Source organism: Artemia sp. Qi Xiang Cuo, chromosome 4 (genome assembly GCF_049724085.1).
Source record: "Artemia sp. Qi Xiang Cuo chromosome 4, ASM4972408v1, whole genome shotgun sequence".
NCBI lineage: Eukaryota > Metazoa > Arthropoda > Branchiopoda > Anostraca > Artemiidae > Artemia > Artemia sp. Qi Xiang Cuo.
Window position 1 is genome coordinate 51,446,273 of NC_142797.1, and position 18,949 is coordinate 51,465,221.

The window sequence follows — 18,949 nt, forward strand, 5'->3', positions numbered from 1 at the left end:
CGCGAAGTCGGAGCTTTTCTTTTCTCGTGTGGTTAAGTATTTCGATTTCCTGATTAGGAATCAAGCAGGGATTGTACTATCCCCGAATTTTCAGGGGTTTCCCCAAAAATCTGTGTCACCCCGAAATTTTTTTTTCCGAATCCCCGAAAATCACCCAATCACGGTGCCACCCCTAGTGATTTATCACTAGTGACTATCCCTGCCAAATATTACTTTGTATACCATAATAATTCTTCACTACTCTCTTGTTCGTTAATTTTCGCCTCTTGTGTTACTTTGCATATAAACCAGACAGATGCAATTGCAATATACACGATTCTTCATGTGTTGACAAAAGTAACGTCTTTATGAAATTAAATAAAAAAAAAACAAGTTTTTTTAACCGAAAGTAAGGAGCAACATTAAAACTTAAAAAGAACAGCAATTATTCCGTATATGAAAGGGGCTGTCCCCTCCTCAACGCCTCGCTTTTTACGCTAAAGTTTTTTATTGTTTTAAAAAGTAGAGTGGTGAAAAAGAAGCTAACTTTATCATAAAGAGCGAGGCTTTGAGGAATTGACAGCCCCGGTCATATATGGAATAATTGCTGTTCGTTTTAAGCATTAATGTTATTCCTTACTCCCAGTTAAAAAACTTTTTTTTTTTTGTTTAATTTCTGAACATTTTTCAACTAATGCAGGTTCGATTTTGATTCACCGTGCATGACAAATTAAAACACAATTTGCGTATTAATTTTGGCAGATTTATTCCGGATATAAAGAGTCCCCCCCTCCTTAATACCTTGCTCTTTGCGCTAAACCTGTTAGCACTTTTAAAAAAGCTTCCTATTCTAATCGAACAGCCCCTGTGTTTCAATTTTAGTAAACAGTCATACTTTAGCGTAAAGAAAAAGGTATTGAGGAGGGGGCAACCCTTCATATATGGCATAATTTCTGTTTGTTTTCCAAATTATTCCGGTAAATCTGGCTCACCCTCTATGAAATATACCCCTCCCCCTAAAGGAAAACTCCTCCATGGAAATTTCATTAAATGTAAAGTGCACTCCCCCCTCCGTCATATTCCCTCCAGACAGTTCCTTCCTCACTGAGAATCCCCCCCCCCCTCTCTCCATGATTCACCGATTCACCCTGAAAATTTCTCGTTAAAATTTTTTAATCGGAATAAGACTTCAATCTCTAATTGGTTTCTCGATCACTCCAGAAATGCCCCCTTCCATGGAAATTATTTCCCAGAAAACAAAACGCGCGGAAAAAAGCCCTCAGATAATCCCCTCGGAAAATCCTCCATATAAAAAATTTGGCAAAGCGAATGTAGCACAATTAAAAAGAATTTCGTATAGTAATTCTGTCAAAACCACCCAGTGCAACATTACCCCTAGAATATTCACTCGTCAGAAATTTCCTTCTCAAAGGAAAATTTTCCCCTTAGAAATCCACCCCAAGCACACCCCGCCCCCCCCAAAAAAAAAAGGTGGTATGCTTCCCAATAATAAATACTATTTGTAAACAATGGGCAAAGTTCACAACTTGCAGCCCTTCCCCCGGGGACTGTGGCGGGTCATTTTACACCTAAAGACATTGCTATTAGATTTTCCGACTGTTCTGACCAAAATAGCTATCTCAAAATTTTGATCCGGTGACGTTGGGAAACATATGAGCGTGGGAGGGGGCCTAGGTGCCCTTAAATTTTTGGGTCACTTAAAAAAGGCCCTAGGACTTGTGATTTCCTTTTGAATGAGCCATCTCGTGATATTTTAGGACCACTGGGTCAATACAATCACCCCTGGGAAGAAAAAAAACAAATAAACACGCAGCCGTGAACCATCAGATCACAGTGTGATTTTCATTAAGATTCTGTGACTTTTTGGGGATATTTTCCCCCTTTTGGGAAAATAAGGCAAATATTCTGAGGCTCGTAACTTATGATGGGTAACACCATACAGTGGGTAACACTTAACTTGATGAAATTTATATATTTTAAATCAGCATAAAAATCCAATTCTTTTTATGTATCTATCGGTATCAAAATTGGTATCCATTTTTTAGAGTCTCGGTTACTATTGAGATGGCTTGCTCCTTACATTAAGCTCGTTACAATGAACTGTTTGATGAGATTAAACCATTTCAAATGCAGTTTCCCAATTGCTATAAGATTGTTACATCTTTCGTAGCCAAGAATTTTATTCTTAAGTTGAACGGAACGCATACACTATACAGGTTCAGTTGGATTTTGAAATTAAACTTGTTTTCTTTTACTATTTTTAGATACATTTTATTAATGTTCAATACACAATTATTGAAAGCCTGATAGATCAAAGAAAATACAATCTTCTTTCTGAAAAATTTTTATCCCCGCCCCCCCAAAAAAAAAGCCTTCTATTGAGACAAAATTTAGCTATAAACTATATATAAGGTTGGGGAATTGAAGATTGAAACGGAAGTGGCCCCAAAATATGATTTATAAAAAAATGTATGTTATTGCCTATAGGGGGGGGGGAATATGGGGCTATCATTTTTAAATGATAATACCTTATTTTTTTAATTGAAAGCAGGGATGCCAAAAAGCTAATTATTTGTTTCATTTAAAGCGGAGACGGAAGAAAATGATATCAAATTCCCAGGTAAACCATAGAAACATTTTGATAGACCCAGGGAACCCCATTGGGACTTGATCTTTGTCTAGGGTATTTTTGGATTTCTCATAGGCTATTGGCCTAATTTGGCCTTTGTGTGTGCTCCCTTTTAATTAGATTCCTTGGATCTTATTGAATGCCATGGCCAATCTATTATCTATTATTTCAACTATTATGCAAGGGTTCTGAAACGCCACAGCAATTTCATTTCTACCAGATTTCTACTTCTCTTGTTGAATAACGAAGAAGACCAGCGCCCAGCCAGCGATTTGCGAAGTTTTTAACTCATGAATAGGCCCGAATCTGTGGTAAATTAAAGTTGGGATTTAAGAAACCTGATGAAAGCATTAATGTTTGCGGTTAAAATTGTTCGCACCGGCGGCACGCCGCCGACATCTCACCGGCAGTGGCACGAAAAAATCATCGGCGGCGCGCCGGGGGCGCGCCGGCGCTGTTATTTTTTGCCCCGCCGCCGCCAGCCATCCCTTATCGGCGCGGCACCGGGGTCTAGCTGCAACTACAAATCTTCCTGGAAATTATCATTGTTACCTGTTTAAAAAAAAGGAATGCTTTTAATGAGATTTCCCTGTCGGTTGAGTTTAGTTCAATAATAGGCACTTACAGGCATTGTGAATAATTGCTAAATTCTGGAGAAGTGCTTCAAAATTGGCTTCGAGGAAATTTAATCTGCGGATATCCTTTGATAACTTAGCCTATATAAACTCTCTACTAACCTTTTTTTTTTAATGACAACGCCCATTCAATTCTGCATGAGCACTCTTAGTTGTATATTGATTTAGGATTTAAGATTTTTGAGCGCCCATAATGCAGTTCTTCAGATTTTGCATCGGGGAGCTACCAAATGTTTTATTTAATGGAAAAGACATTGGAGCCTTAGAAATCCTCCAAGTCTTAGACAAAATAAAATCTTCGACCTTGGAGATAATTTGCACGTATACTGTCACGATAATAGTGGAAACCCAAAGTAAATTTCTGAAGTGGCCGTAGTGTTATGCAGTGCTCCCTCGGCGTCAATAAAGTTAATAAACCTGCTCACCAAATTAATAAACCGTATTCCTCGCTTAACTTTGTTGGCTTTATTGCTGTTGGAAAAAAATGGACTATGTCATTGATATAAGTTATTTGCATAGGATGGTATATTTGCAAAAATATGTATTTTTTGTTATCTAACTTAAAAATGTAATTATAGATATAGGCAAATTTTTAATTTATTAAATCGATACTTATTTGTAGTTTTGTCTATTGTTTTTATTTCATTATTTTATACCTTATAGATATCGCTTCTTGGAAATAATTCCACCACTTTTTCATCCTGGCCTCACCATCAGACAGTCCAACAGCTGACTTAAATTTCGAACTTGAAGAAATTTACGAGGGCCTTCAAAAATGGACTAACCTTCGAAATAACCGATTTGCTACTCGACTTGATGATCTTTGTAAGCAGACCAGTTTTACGAAGAGAGAAATAAGGATTTTATATCGGGGCTTTAAACAGGTAAATTTATCTTTGTTTTGTCTTTTTTATAAACCACAAAATATAGTAATTAAATTGCAGCTGTACAAAAAAAGAACATAATTAAGTCTTTAAAAAATGGATGCTCATTTTCTATCTACTATGGTAATATGGTAAAACTTTCAGAGAATGGGTGAAGGAGGCGTTTTATGACATCAAAGCACACTGTGTGAATGCAAGTTGTCAAAACAATATCTTAGGAACGGCTTAGAATATTAAGTTGTTACTTTCAGGGTATGTGAAGGGGATTGTTGAACTAACCTAAAGGTACTATATGCATTTTACTGCTACTGCTTCTTCTACTGCTACTCCCAATACAACTACTTAGGTTAAGGGTATTAAGGAGAAATATTTCTGAAAATATTTAGGGGAAATTTGAATTAAATCAAAATACACTATGTGCATGCAGGTATTAAACTATATCAGACGGTTTAGGTATATGCAAGTTGCCAAAATTTCATAGATTCAGTGCCTAAGGAATAGAACAGGGTATTAAGTTTTTTTCAGGGATTGTTCAGGGATTGTAAAATTAAATCAAAAGATTGTATGATTATGCAGATTGACAAGAAGGTGTATTTGCAATATCCCAGTAAGAGCTATGGATGTTATGTTGCAACTTTTAGACCAAATTATTGGAAACTCTTAATTAAATCATAACATACATTATGTCCAACCAAGTTTGTCATAAGGACGTATCTGCATTATATTAGGAACGGATAAATGTACTAAGTTGAAGCTTTCATGTCATGTTGAGCGGGGGGGGGGTGTAACTAATTATAGATGTTAAAAGGGTTCATCTGAGATTTGTCTGGAATGGCTAAGTACATTAAGATGAAGCTTTCAGGGGCATTGGGATGTATATTGAACAAAATCAAAACGCAGTATGTGCATGCAGGTTGCCAAAGATCGTACACGCGATATCTCAGGAACGCCTGAGGGTACTAAATTGAACCTTTCAGGGCCAGTACAACAACTACTGCTACTTCTAATACAACTACTACTAATACAAATACCACTTATGGTACTTCTTCTATTTTTTAGAGAAATATATATTTATAAAACCAAAGAAAACAAAAACAGTAATAACAGCCACCCCGAGAAGTAAAAAAAACTTGTCCGAGGGGGTGGCAAAAATACATTAGAAAATAATACAGGACAAAGAAAAAAAAATTTAACCCATAGTAGACCTAATCGACACCAAAAACCTTTCAATAAACAGATTCAACGATACTATTAAAATTATACCCCGAGAGGCCACAATAAGGTACTCAATTATTTATTTACACCCCCCCCCCCCAAAAAAAATAATTATAGTTCGTATTTAGTAAAAAGGTTTTCTTTTATATTTCTCTTGAAAAAAAAAATATTACTATTATTTTTAAAACTCTGGTGTTGATGATTCCAACTTCTAATCCCCCTATGAATCACAGAAAACCTCGACCGGGTCAAAACAATATTCCTTGATCTCTCCAGAAGATCGAGTGTCATAACTATGGATTATGGATCTTAAATTAACTGAACTGTCAAAACATGAAAGATTTGTGCCATCATGTAGCCTAAAAATAAACAAAAGTGTATATAGCTCTCGTAGTCCAGAAGCTGGCAGTGTCCTTATACACTGGTAGACGTTCCGCACCGAATACCTGGGTTGTAAACCAACTAACAAACGAACAACATTATTTTGAAGAAATCGTATGGGCCGGACAACGGAAGCAAATTTACCAAGCCAAACGCTATTACAATACAGAATGTATGGATGGACAAGGGGAAAATAAAGTAGGCGTAGGACATGGGTAGGGAAAAAATGCTAAAGTTTTCTCATTATACCTAGGTTGTGAGACAAAATTTTGCTCACAGAATGTGCATGACAGTTGAATGATAAAATCTCATCAATATAAACCCCAAGGTACTTAAGCGATACAGCACGCTTTAGAACTCCACAATGTGTTTCAATTTCATAAATCCAAGGATAAAAAACAGGACATCGGGAAATTGACGAATTTTGACTTACCAAGATTAATCTTAATCCCATTTACCCTCAACGAAGAAAGTAACCTATCCACATTATCGTTCGTCGATGTCAAGAGTAATTCTTCTGTCTTTGCAGTGCTGATGGCGACAGTGTTATCTGCAAATAATAACATAGTTTGATTCCGGAGAATTTTAGTCATATAACGCTAAAACAACAATTATGGAAATAATTAGGCACATCATTAGTAAACGAAAGGAAAAGAATCGGGCCAATAAAAGATCCCTTTGAGACACCACGAATGACTGAGCGCAAATCAGATTTTAGATAATTCATTTCTAGAAACTAGCACTGGTTACTGAGGAAACTCCGTATAAGATGAAGAGCTTTACCTCGAATCCCACAAACTTTGCACTTTTCCACTCAAGAAATGTGGTTAACCGAGAACTAAAACATTTTTCAATAAGACGAGAAATAGCTGGCAAAACTGATATTGGGCGATAATTTCCAAGAGTAGACCATGGTCAACTGTATTAAAAGCCTTTATTAGGTCTAGAAATACTTGACCAACATTAAACCCTCTGTCTAAAGCCATATTAATAATACTTGTCAAAAATATCAATGCGTCCTCCGTCTTCCTATTTTTCCAGTATCCAAACTGATTATTATTCAGAAGATTAAACTTCTTAGGAAATGTGGTTAACCGAGAACTAAAACATTTTTCAATAAGACGAGAAATAGCTGGCAAAACTGATATTGGGCGATAATTTCCAAGAGTAGACCATGGTCAACTGTATTAAAAGCCTTTATTAGGTCTAGAAATACTGCACTAACCTTAAATCCTCTGTCTAAAGCCATATTAATAATACTTGTCAAAAATATCAATGCATCCTCCATCTTTCTATTCTTCCGGAATCTAAACTGATTAATATTCAAAAGATTAAACTTCTCAAGAAATGTGGTTAACCGAGAACTAAAACATTTTTCAATAAAACGAGAAATAACTGGCAAAACTGATATTAGGCGATAATTACCAAGATCATTTCTGTCACCACCTCTATAAACCGGTGTCACTCTTGCACATTTTATACAATCTGTAAACTTACCATGTCATAAACAATCATTAATTAATGATGTTAGAATGCTAGATATAGATAGAAAAATACGTTACAGAATTTTAAAACTAATCAAGTTACTACCAGACGAACTATTATTCATGGCATATATGGTATCTCTTAGCTCGTCCACGGTAATCCTCTTTAAATGCAACGATACATCGATAGGGGGCGGTAAAGTAGATCCAAAAGGTGGATTTTCCGGTAATGGGAAAATGGTAGTAGAAATGACCCTATAACTCCGAACAGCACACCATATATGGGCATAGAGTCCCTAGGGAGAACACGTTGTTAATGGGGTCAATGACCTCTTTTTCCAAGGTCGATGTTGTTGTTGTTGTAAGTGCACGCTCTCAGCGAATGCTATGCCGTCCAGGAATTTGGAACACCTGTGCTGTCGACCTCAATTCACTTATCGTGAATCAATAATTCCCCTTAAAAACAAAAAATTAATTCCCTTTTCTTGACAGATCAATCAACCAATGACATCATCTGTCAGACTTTAAAAATTTTTGCCTAGAAACGATTCTCCAGGAATATATCCAAGTCATTAATGTCTTTGCCTCGGAAACAACTCTTTTGGTCGAACTCCAAAGGATATTAATAAACATTGCCATGGAAACAATTCTTCGAGAAACATCTTAGCGATGAATTGTTTTAGCGCGGGGAGCAGGTTTCCAAATAATTTGCAATAAATGAGCGGAGAGATGCCAAAAACCAAAGGAACACGCTGAAATTACGTTTAGGGATTATTCGGGCAAAACTTTTTTAGACAGGTTATGGAATTATTTCGACGAAACAGTTAGAGACATTTTAAAAGAAGATTTTAGGAAAGGTTTTAGAAGAGGATTTGAGGGTGAAACTCTGCGGTCGTTATAATACACAAGTTTCATTTGAACAGTGTCGTGAGGTCCTCTACCCCAACCCCAAAGGGTTCCGATCCCCACCCCCCCCACCCCCAAGGAACCGCGCGGTCCACAAAGGTCCCCCAACCTCCCAAAGAGCCCCAGCCCCCCCAACGCCCTCCTCAGACCCTCAAAGGCCCTCCCCTGGTCCTCAAGGGCCCCCAGACCCCCAAAGGTCCCCGGACCCCAAACGCTCTCTTCAGACCCTCAAAGGCCCTCCCCTGGTCCTCAAAGGGCCCCCGGACCCCAAAGGGCCCCCCGGACCCCAAATGCCCTCCCCCAGTCCTCAAAGGTCCCCCGGGACCGAGAAGCGCCGCGGGCCAGGAAAGCACCGCACGGGGATGCGCCGCAGGGGATGCGCCGCGGGTCGGCGGAAGCGCCGCAGGGGATGCGCCGCAGGGAGGTGCCGCAGGGATGTGCCGCAGGGATGCGCCGCAGGGATGCGCCGCAAAAAGTAAACTAAAAAGTAAAAATTTCGAAATGTTATCCCCCACAATCTCTCCTCAGCCCCCCACAGGCCTTATCCTAGTCCTCAAACGACCCCCGGGCTCCCAAAGAGCCAACAGGCCTCCAAGGGTCCCCCGGGCCACCAAAGGGTCTCCCCTGGTCCCCAAAGATCCACTGGGCTCCCAAAGACCACCCAATCCTCAGGGGCCCCGGATCCCCAAACGCCCTCCCTGGGCCCCAAAGGCCCTCCCCCGGTCCCCATACATGCACACAAAAACTTACACACACACAAAAACTTACACACACACACAAAAACTTACACACACACACGAAAACTTACACACACACACGAAAACTTACACACACACGCCAAAACTTACACACACACACACACAAAAACTTACACACACACACACACAAAAACTTACACATGCACACGAAAACTTACATGCACACAAAAACTTACATACACACAAAAACTTACACACACACACAAAACTTACACACACACACGAAAACTCACACACACACTCCAAAACTTACACACACACAAAAACTTACACACACACACACACACAAAAACTTACACATGAACACACAAAAAAACTCACACACACACGCACAAAAACTTACACACACACACACACACACACACAAACTAATAAACAAAAAAAAAAAAATAAAATACACACACACAAAAACTTACACACACACACACACACACAAACTTACACACACACACACAAAAAACTAAAATACCAACATAAATGATTAGACACACAAAAACTTACACACACACACACAAAAACTTAGACCCACACGCAAAAACTTACATGCACACAAAAACTTACATGCACACAAAAACTTACACACACACAAAAACTTACACACACGCACAAAAACTTACACACACACACAAAAACTTACACACACACACACATGAAAACTACACACATACACACAAAACTTACACACACACGCCAAAACTACACACACACACACACAAACTTACACACACACACACACACAAAACTTACACATGCACACGAAAACTTACATGCACACAAAAACTTACATGCACACAAAAACTTACACACACACACACACACAAAACTAACACACCCACACACACGAAAACTAACACACACACCCCAAAACAAACACACACACAAAAACTTACACACACACACACACAAAAACTTACACATGAACACAAAAACTCACACACACACGCACAAAAACTACACACACACACACACACACACAAAACTTACACACACACACACACACGAAAACTAACACACACACGCCAAAACTTACACACACAAAAACTTACACACACACACACACACACACACAAAAACTTACACATGAAAACTAACACGAAAATTCACACAAAAACTTACATGCTCACAAAAACTTACACACACACACACACACACACAAAACTTACACAAACAAAAATACTAAAACTCACACACGCACGACAAAACAAACACACACACAAACACCTACACACACACACACAAAATCTAACACATTAACGCAAAAAAAACTCACATACACACCCACAAAAACTTACACACACACACACAAAACTTACACACACACATAAGAAAACTTACACACACACGCCAAAACTTACACACACAAAAACTAACACATGCACACGAAAACTTACACACACACACATGAAAACTTACACACAAACGCCAAAACTAACACACAAACACACAAAAACTTACACACACACAAACAAAAAAACAATTACACAAGAAAACGAAAAAAAACAAGCACATACACACATAAAGTAAAAACCACAATTAAAAAAACAAACACACACAAAACTTAAACACAAACAAACACACACGAAAACAAACACACACACGCCAAAACTTACACACACACAAAAACAAACACACACACACAAACACACAAAAAATAATACACAAGAAAACAAAAAAAACTCAAAACAACAAGAAAAATAAAATACACACACACACACAAACAAAACTACAAACAAAACACAAGAAAACTTAACAACATAAGAAAAAAATAACAAACAAAAAAACATACACACACACACACACACACACACACAAACACACACACAATAAAAAAATTAAACACACAAAAACTTACTCACACACACACACACACACACACAAACTTACACAAACACACAAAAAACTTATATCCACACGCAAAAGCTTAGAAACACAAAACTTACACACACACACAAAGACTTACACCCACACGCAGAACTTACATGCACACAGAAACTTATATGCACACAAAAACTTACACACACACAAAAACACACACACGCACAAAACAAACACACACACAAACAAACACACACACACACGAACACACACACACGCCAAAACTTACACACACACAAAAACAAACACACACACACACACACACAAACACACATGCACACGAAAACTTACATGCACATAAAAACTTATACACACACACACGAAGACTACACACACACGTCAGAACACACACACAAAGCAGACACACACAAAACTTACGCACACACACACACAAAAACTTACACCCACACGCAAAGACTTACACACACACACACAAAACTTACACACACAAAACACACACACACACACACAAACACACACCCACCCACAAAAACTTACACACACACACAAAATACACACACACACACACGAAAACAAACGCACACACAAAAACTTACACACACGCACAAAAACATACGCACACACACAAAAACTTACACACACACACACACGAAAACTAACGTACACACACAAAAACATACACACACACACACAAAAACTAACACACACACAAAAAAAAACAAACACACAAACACAAAAACTTCCACATGCACACGAAAACTTACATTCACATAAAAACTTACATTCACACAAAAACTTACACACACTCTCAAAAACTTACACTCACACACAAAAACTTACACAAACACACAAGAAAACTTACACACACACACAAAAACTTACACAAACACTCCAAAACAAACACACACAAAAAAAATTACACACACACACACACACACACACACACACACACAAACACTCACACACACACACACACACACACACACACACACACACACACACACACACACACACACAGAAACATACACATGCACACAAAAACATACACACACAATTAGACAAAAAAGTACGATGTCACAATGACATAAAGAAATTTAAAGTTCAATTCTAAATTTTTCGGTGGAAGATAGAAAAAGCAATACCATACTTGTGAATATTTTCCCGGAAAATAAAAATTTCTAGTTCAATTTAAAATTTTCTCAACGAAGTCAAGGAAAGTTCAAGTTCTCTTCTGAATTTTCTCAATGAAAAAAAAATAAGTTATTGATCATTTCTATTCGCACAAAATAATATAAAAATTTCCACTTCAGTTCAGATTTTTCTCAAAGAGATGAAAAAATTTAAAGTTCTGTTCCAAATATTTTCCCGGGAGAAGAAAAGTTCAACTTCGATTATAAATTTTCCCAATGAAAATGAAATAAGTTATTTATCAATTCTATTTTCCCAAAATAATATAAAAATTTTCCACTTCAGTTCAGGTTTTTTTCAAACAGATGAAAAAATTTAAAATGCTGTTCCAAATTTTTTATAGAAGTTAAAAAAGTCCAAGTTCTCTTCTGAATTTTACCAAAGAATAAAATTCAATTCTAATTTCACCAGAGAAAATAAAAAGCTTCCGCGTCAGTTTTAAGCTCGACAAGACATAAAAATTTTTAAGTTCACTTCTAAATTTTTCCATAGAAGATAGGAAAAGTTATCCTATGATTGTGATTATTTTCCATGAAGATAAAAAGTTTCACTTTAATTCTAAATTTTCTTAAATTCAATTCCGACCTTTCTCAAAGAGATGAAAAAATTTAAAGTTCTGTTCTAAATATTTTCCCGAGAGAAGAAAAGTTCAACTTCAATTCTGAATTTTCTCAATGAAAATGAAATAAGTTTTTGATCATTTCTATTTTCCCAAAATAAATATAAAAATTTTCCACTTCCGTTCAGATTTTTCTCAAAGAGATGAAGAAATACAAAATGCTGTTCCAAATTTTTCATAGAAGTTAAAAAAGTTCAAGTTCTCTTCAGAATTTTACAAAAGAACACAATTCAATTCTAATTTCACCAGAGAAAACAAAATCTTCCACTTCAGTTCTTTATTTCACAAAGACATAAAGAAATGACGCGGGGCTTCCGCGTCAGTTTTAAGTTCACCAAGACATAAAAAATTTTAAGTTCACTTCTAAATTTTTCCGTAGAAGATAGGAAAAGTTATCCTATGATTGTGATTATTTTCCATGAAGATAAAAAGTTTCACTATAATTCTAAATTTTCTTAAATTCAATTCCGACCTTTCTCAAAGAGATGAAAAAATTTAAAGTTCTGTTCAAAATATTTTCCCGGGAGAAGAAAAGTTTCCCGGAAAATAAAAATTTCTAGTTCAATTTAAAATTTTCTCAACGAAGTCAAGGAAAGTTCAAGTTCTCTTCTGAATTTTATCAATGAAAAAGAAATAAGTTATTGATCATTTCTATTCGCACAAAATAATATAAAAATTTCCACTTCAGTTCAGATTTTTCTCAAAGAGATGAAAAAATTTAAAGTTTTGTTCCAAATATTTTCCCGAGAGAAGAAAAGTTCAACTTCAATTCTGAATTTTCTCAATGAAAATGAAATAAGTTTTTGATCATTTCTATTTTCCCAAAATAATATAAAAATTTTCCACTTCAGTTCAGGTTTTTTTCAAACAGATGAAAAAATTTAAAATACTGTTCCAAATTTTTCATAGAAGTTAAAAAAGTCCAAGTTCTCTTCTGAATTTTACCAGAGAATACAATTAAATTCTAATTTCACCAAAGAAAATAAAAAGCTTCCGCGTCAGTTTTAAGTTCACCAAGACGTAAAAAATTTTAAGTTCACTTCTAAATTTTTCCATAGAAGATAGGAAAAGTTATCCTATGATTGTGATTATTTTCCATGAAGATAAGAAGTTTCACTTTAATTCTAAATTTTCTTAAATTCAATTCCAACCTTTCTCAAAGAGATGAAAAAATTTAAAGTTCTGTTCTAAATATTTTCCCGAGAGAAGAAAAGTTCAACCTCAATTCTGAATTTTTTCAATGAAAATGAAATAAGTTTTTGATCATTTATATTTTCCCAAAATAAATATAAAAATCTTCCACTTCAGTTCAGATTTTTCTCAGAGATGAAGAAATACAAAATCCTGTTCCAAATTTTTCATAGAAGGTAAAAAAGTTCAAGTTCTGTTCAGAATTTTACCAAAGAACACAATTCAATTCTAATTTCACCAGAAAAAACAAAATCTTCCACTTCAGTTCTATATTTCACAAAGACATAAAGAAATCTAAAGTTCAATTCTAAATTTTTCGGTGAGAGATAGAAAAATTAATACCATACTTGTGAATATTTTCAAAGAAGATAAATACCATACATGTGAATATTTTCCCGGAAGATAAAAAGTTCTAGTTCAATTTAAAATTTTCACAATGAAGTGAAGAAAAGTTCAAGTTCTCTTCTGAATTTTCTTAAAGAAGTGAAAAAAGTTAGCTAAATTCTGAATTTTACCAATGAAAATGAAAAGCTCCCACTTCAGTTCTTAATTTCTCAAAGACATAAAACAATCAAAGTTCTCTTCTAATTTTTCCAAGAAAATAAAAAGGTTCCATTTCACTTCAGGTTTTTTCTCAAAGAGATGAAAAATTTAAAGTTCTATTCTAATTTTAAATTAAATTTTAGCTCCTTTGTCTTATGGATTTACCCCTCAAATTTCTAAATTAGAAAATGAGGGACTCGTTCTATTATTAAAGACAATCGTTCAAACTCGTTCATCTAACATCCAAAACAACAGGTTAGGTTAGGTATAAATAAATATTAATAAATAAATAGAAACATTTCTACATGTTTGAGTTAGGTTAGGTTAACTTGTCATGAGCGCTCATGATAAGTTAACCTAACCTTTCCCGGCGAGTATGGTTAGGTTAGGTTAGGCTAGATTAAGTTAGGTTAGATTAGGTTAGGTTAGGTTAGGTTAGCCCACATACGCATCACTTAGGTTAGATTCGATTAGGCGATAGACAGGCAAAAAGTTAGGTATATGATTAGGTTAGGTTAGGTTAGATTAAGTTAGGTTAGGTTAAGTTAGGTTAGGCTAGGTTAGCCTACGTACGCGCGCGTACGTAGGCTAACCTAGCCTAACTTAACCTAACTTAATCTAACCTAACCTAATCATATACCTAACGTTTTGCCTGTCTCTCACCTAACCTAAGCTAACCTATGTGACGCGTACGTGGGCTAACCTAACCTAACCTAATCTAACCTAACTTAATCTAGCCTAACCTAACCTAACCATACTCGCCGGGAAAGGTTAGGTTAACTTATCATGATCGCTCAGGACAAGTTAACCTAACCTAACTTAAACATGTAGAAATGTTTCTATTTATTTATTAATATTTATTTATACCTAACCTAACCTATTGTTTTGGAGGTTAGATGAACGAGTTTGAACGATTGTCTTTAATAATAGAACGAGTCCCTCATTTTCTAATTTAGAAATTTGAGGAGTAAATCCATAAGACAAAGGAGCTAAAATTTAATTTAAAATTAGAATAGAACTTTAAATTTTTCATCTCTTTGAGAAAAAAACCTCAAGTGAAATGGAACCTTTTATTTTCTTGGAAAAATTAGAAGAGAACTTTGATTGTTTTATGTCTTTGAGAAATTAAGAACTGAAAGTGGGAGCTTTTCATTTTCATTGGTAAAATTCAGAATTGAGCTAACTTTTTTCACTTCTTCAAGAAAATTCAGAAGAGAACTTGAACTTTTCTTCACTTCATTATGAAAATTTTAAATTGAACTAGAACTTTTTATCTTCCAGGAAAATATTCACATGTATGGTATTTATCTTCTTTGAAAATATTCACAAGTATGGTATTAATTTTTCTATCTCTCACCGAAAAATTTAGAATTGAACTTTAGATTTCTTTATGTCTTTGTGAAATAAAGAACTGAAGTGGAAGATTTTGTTTTCTCTGGTGAAATTAGAATTGAATTGTGTTCTTTGGTAAAATTCTGAAGAGAACTTGAACTTTTTAACTTCTATGAAAAATTTGGAACAATATTTTGTATTTCTTCATCTCTTTGAGAAAAATCTGAACTGAAGTGGAAAATTTTTATATTTATTTTGGGAAAATAGAAATGATCAAAAACTTATTTCATTTTCATTGAGAAAATTCAGAATTGAAGTTGAACTTTTCTTCTCTCGGGAAAATATTTAGAACAGAACTTTAAATTTTTCATCTCTTTGAGAAAGGTCGGAATTGAATTTAAGAAAATTTAGAATTAAAGTGAAACTTTTTATCTTCATGGAAAATAATCACAATCATAGGATAACTTTTCCTATCTTCTATGGAAAAATTTAGAAGTGAACTTAAAAATTTTTATGTCTTGGTGAACTTAAAACTGACGCGGAAGCTTTTTATTTTCTCTGGTGAAATTATAATTTAATTGTTTTCTTTGGTAAAATTCAGAAGAGAACTTGAACTTTTTTAACTTCTATGAAAAATTTGGAACAGTATTTTAAATTTTTTCATCTGTTTGAAAAAACCTGAACTGAAGTGGAAAATTTTTATATTATTTTGGGAAAATAGAATTGATCAATAACTTATTTCATTTTCATTGGGAAAATTTAGAATCGAAGTTGAACTTTTCTTCTCCCGGGAAAATATTTGGAACAAAACTTTAAATTTTTTCATCTCTTTGAGAAAAATCTGAACTGAAGTGGAAATTTTTATATTATTTTGTGCGAATAGAAATGATCAATAACTTATTTCTTTTTCATTGAGAAAATTCAGAAGAGAACTTGAACTTTCCTTGACTTCGTTGAGAAAATTTTAAATTGAACTAGAAATTTTTATTTTCCGGAAACTTTTCTTCTCCCGGAAAATATTTAGAACAGAACTTTAAATTTTTTCATCTCTTTGAGAAGGTCGGAATTGAATTTAAGAAAATTTAGAATTATAGTGAAACTTTTATCTTCATGGAAAATAATCACAATCATAGGATAACTTTTCCTATCTTCTACGGAAAAATTTAGAAGTGAACTTAAAATTTTTTATATCTTGGTGAACTTAAAACTGACGCGGAAGCTTTTTATTTTCTCTGGTGAAATTAGAATTGAATCGCGTTCTTTGATAAAATTAAGAAGAGAACTTGAACTTTTTTAACTTCTATGAAAAATTTGGAACAGTATTTTAAATTTTTGAATCTGTTTGAGAAAAACATTAACTGAAGTTGAAAATTTTTATGTTATTTTGTGAAAATATAAGCGATCAATAACATATTTATTTTTCATTGTGATTATTTTAAATCAAAGTTGAGCATATCCTCTCCAGTGACCGTATTTTTAACAGAAATTAAAATTTTTTCATCTCTTTGAGTAGTATCTGAACTGTCGTGGAAATTTTTATATTATTTTGTGTGAATAGAAGTTATGAATAACTTATTTCTTTTTCATTGAGAAAATTCAGAAGAGAACTTAAACTTTCCATGACTTCGTTGAGAAAATTTTAAATTGAACTAGAAATTTTTATTTTCCGGGAAAATATTCAAAAGTATGGTATTGCTTTTTCTATCTTCCACCGAAAAATTTAGAATTGAACTTTAAATTTCTTTATGTCATTGTGACATCGTAATTTTTTGTCTTATTGTGTTTGTTTGTTTTTGTGTGTTTGTGTTTGTTTTTTTGTTTTTTTGTGTGTGTTTTTTTGTTTTTTTGTGCGTTTTTTCGTTTTTGTGTTTGTGTGTGTTTGTGTGTGTTTTTTTGTGTGTGTGTGTGTGTGTGTGTGTGTGTGTGTGTGTGTGTGTGTGTGTGTGTGTGTGTGTGTGTGTGTGTGTGTGTGTGTGTGTGTGTGTGTGTGTGTGTGTGTGTGTGTGTGTGTGTGTGTGTGTGTGTGTGTGTGTGTGTGTGTGTGTGTGTGTGTGTGTGTGTGTGTGTGTGTGTGTGTGTGTGTGTGTGTGTGTGTGTGTGTGTGTGTGTGTGTGTGTGTGTGTGTGTGTGTGTGTGTGTGTGTGTGTGTGTGTGTGTGTGTGTGTGTGTGTGTGTGTGTGTGTGTGTGTGTGTGTGTGTGTGTGTGTGTGTGTGTGTGTGTGTGTGTGTGTGTGTGTGTGTGTGTGTGTGTGTGTGTGTGTGTGTGTGTGTGTGTGTGTGTGTGTGTGTGTGTGTGTGTGTGTGTGTGTGTGTGTGTGTGTGTGTGTGTGTGTGTGTGTGTGTGTGTGTGTGTGTGTGTGTGTGTGTGTGTGTGTGTGTGTGTGTGTGTGTGTGTGTGTGTGTGTGTGTGTGTGTGTGTGTGTGTGTGTGTGTGTGTGTGTGTGTGTGTGTGTGTGTGTGTGTGTGTGTGTGTGTGTGTGTGTGTGTGTGTGTGTGTGTGTGTGTGTGTGTGTGTGTGTGTGTGTGTGTGTGTGTGTGTGTGTGTGTGTGTGTGTGTGTGTGTGTGTGTGTGTGTGTGTGTGTGTGTGTGTGTGTGTGTGTGTGTGTGTATGTTTGTGTGTTTTTTTGTTTTTGTGTGTATATTTGTTTGTGTGTATGTGTGTGTGTTTTTGTGTGTTTTTGTTTTTTTGTGTTTTTTTTTTTGTTTGTTTTAGTTTGTTTTTTTTTTTTTTTTTTTGATTTTTGGTGTTTTTTTTTTTTTTTGTGTGTGTGTTTTTTTTTGTGTGTGTTTTTGTTTTTGTGTGTGTGTGTTTGTAAGTTTGCTTGTGTGTGTGTGTTTGTTTTTTTGTGTGTGTAAGTTTTTGTGTGTGTGTGTGTAAGTTTTTGATTGTGTGTGTAAGTTTTTTTGTATGTGTGTGTGTGTAAGTTTTTGTGTGTCTCAGATTTTGTGTTTGTAATTTTTGACGTGTGTGTGTAAGTTTTCGTGTGTGTGTGTATAAGTTTTTATGTGCATGTAAGTTTTAGTGTGCATGTGTTAGTTTTTTTGTGTGTGTGTGTGTGTAAGTTTTTTTGTGTGTGTGAAAGTTTTTGAGTGTGTGTGTTAGTTTTCGTGTGTGTGTGTGTGTAAGTTTTTGTGTGTGTGTGTAAGTTTTTGTGAGTGTGTGTAAGTTTTTGTGTGTGTGTTAGTTTTTGTGTGCATGTAAGTTTTTGTGTGCATGTTAGTTTTTGCGTGTGGGTGTTAGTTTTTGTGTCTGTGTGTTTGTTTTTGTGTGTCTAATATTTTGCGTGTTGATTTTTTTTTTTTGTGTTTGTGTGTAAGTTTGTGTTTGTGTTTGTGTTTGTGTGTGT

At 35.1% G+C, this 18,949-nt stretch overlaps 1 protein-coding gene across 1 annotated transcript in view; it reads left to right on the forward strand.

The window, feature by feature from the left end:
• Window positions 1–4,089: 4,089 nt before the first annotated feature.
• Window positions 4,090–18,949, forward strand: part of LOC148953214 (A-type potassium channel modulatory protein KCNIP1-like) — a 95,574-nt gene continuing 80,714 nt past the window's right edge. The window contains exon 1 of the mRNA XM_089087577.1: window positions 4,090–4,148. The gene's annotated coding sequence lies outside the window, so the exon portion shown is untranslated. The remainder of the gene's footprint in view (window positions 4,149–18,949) is intronic.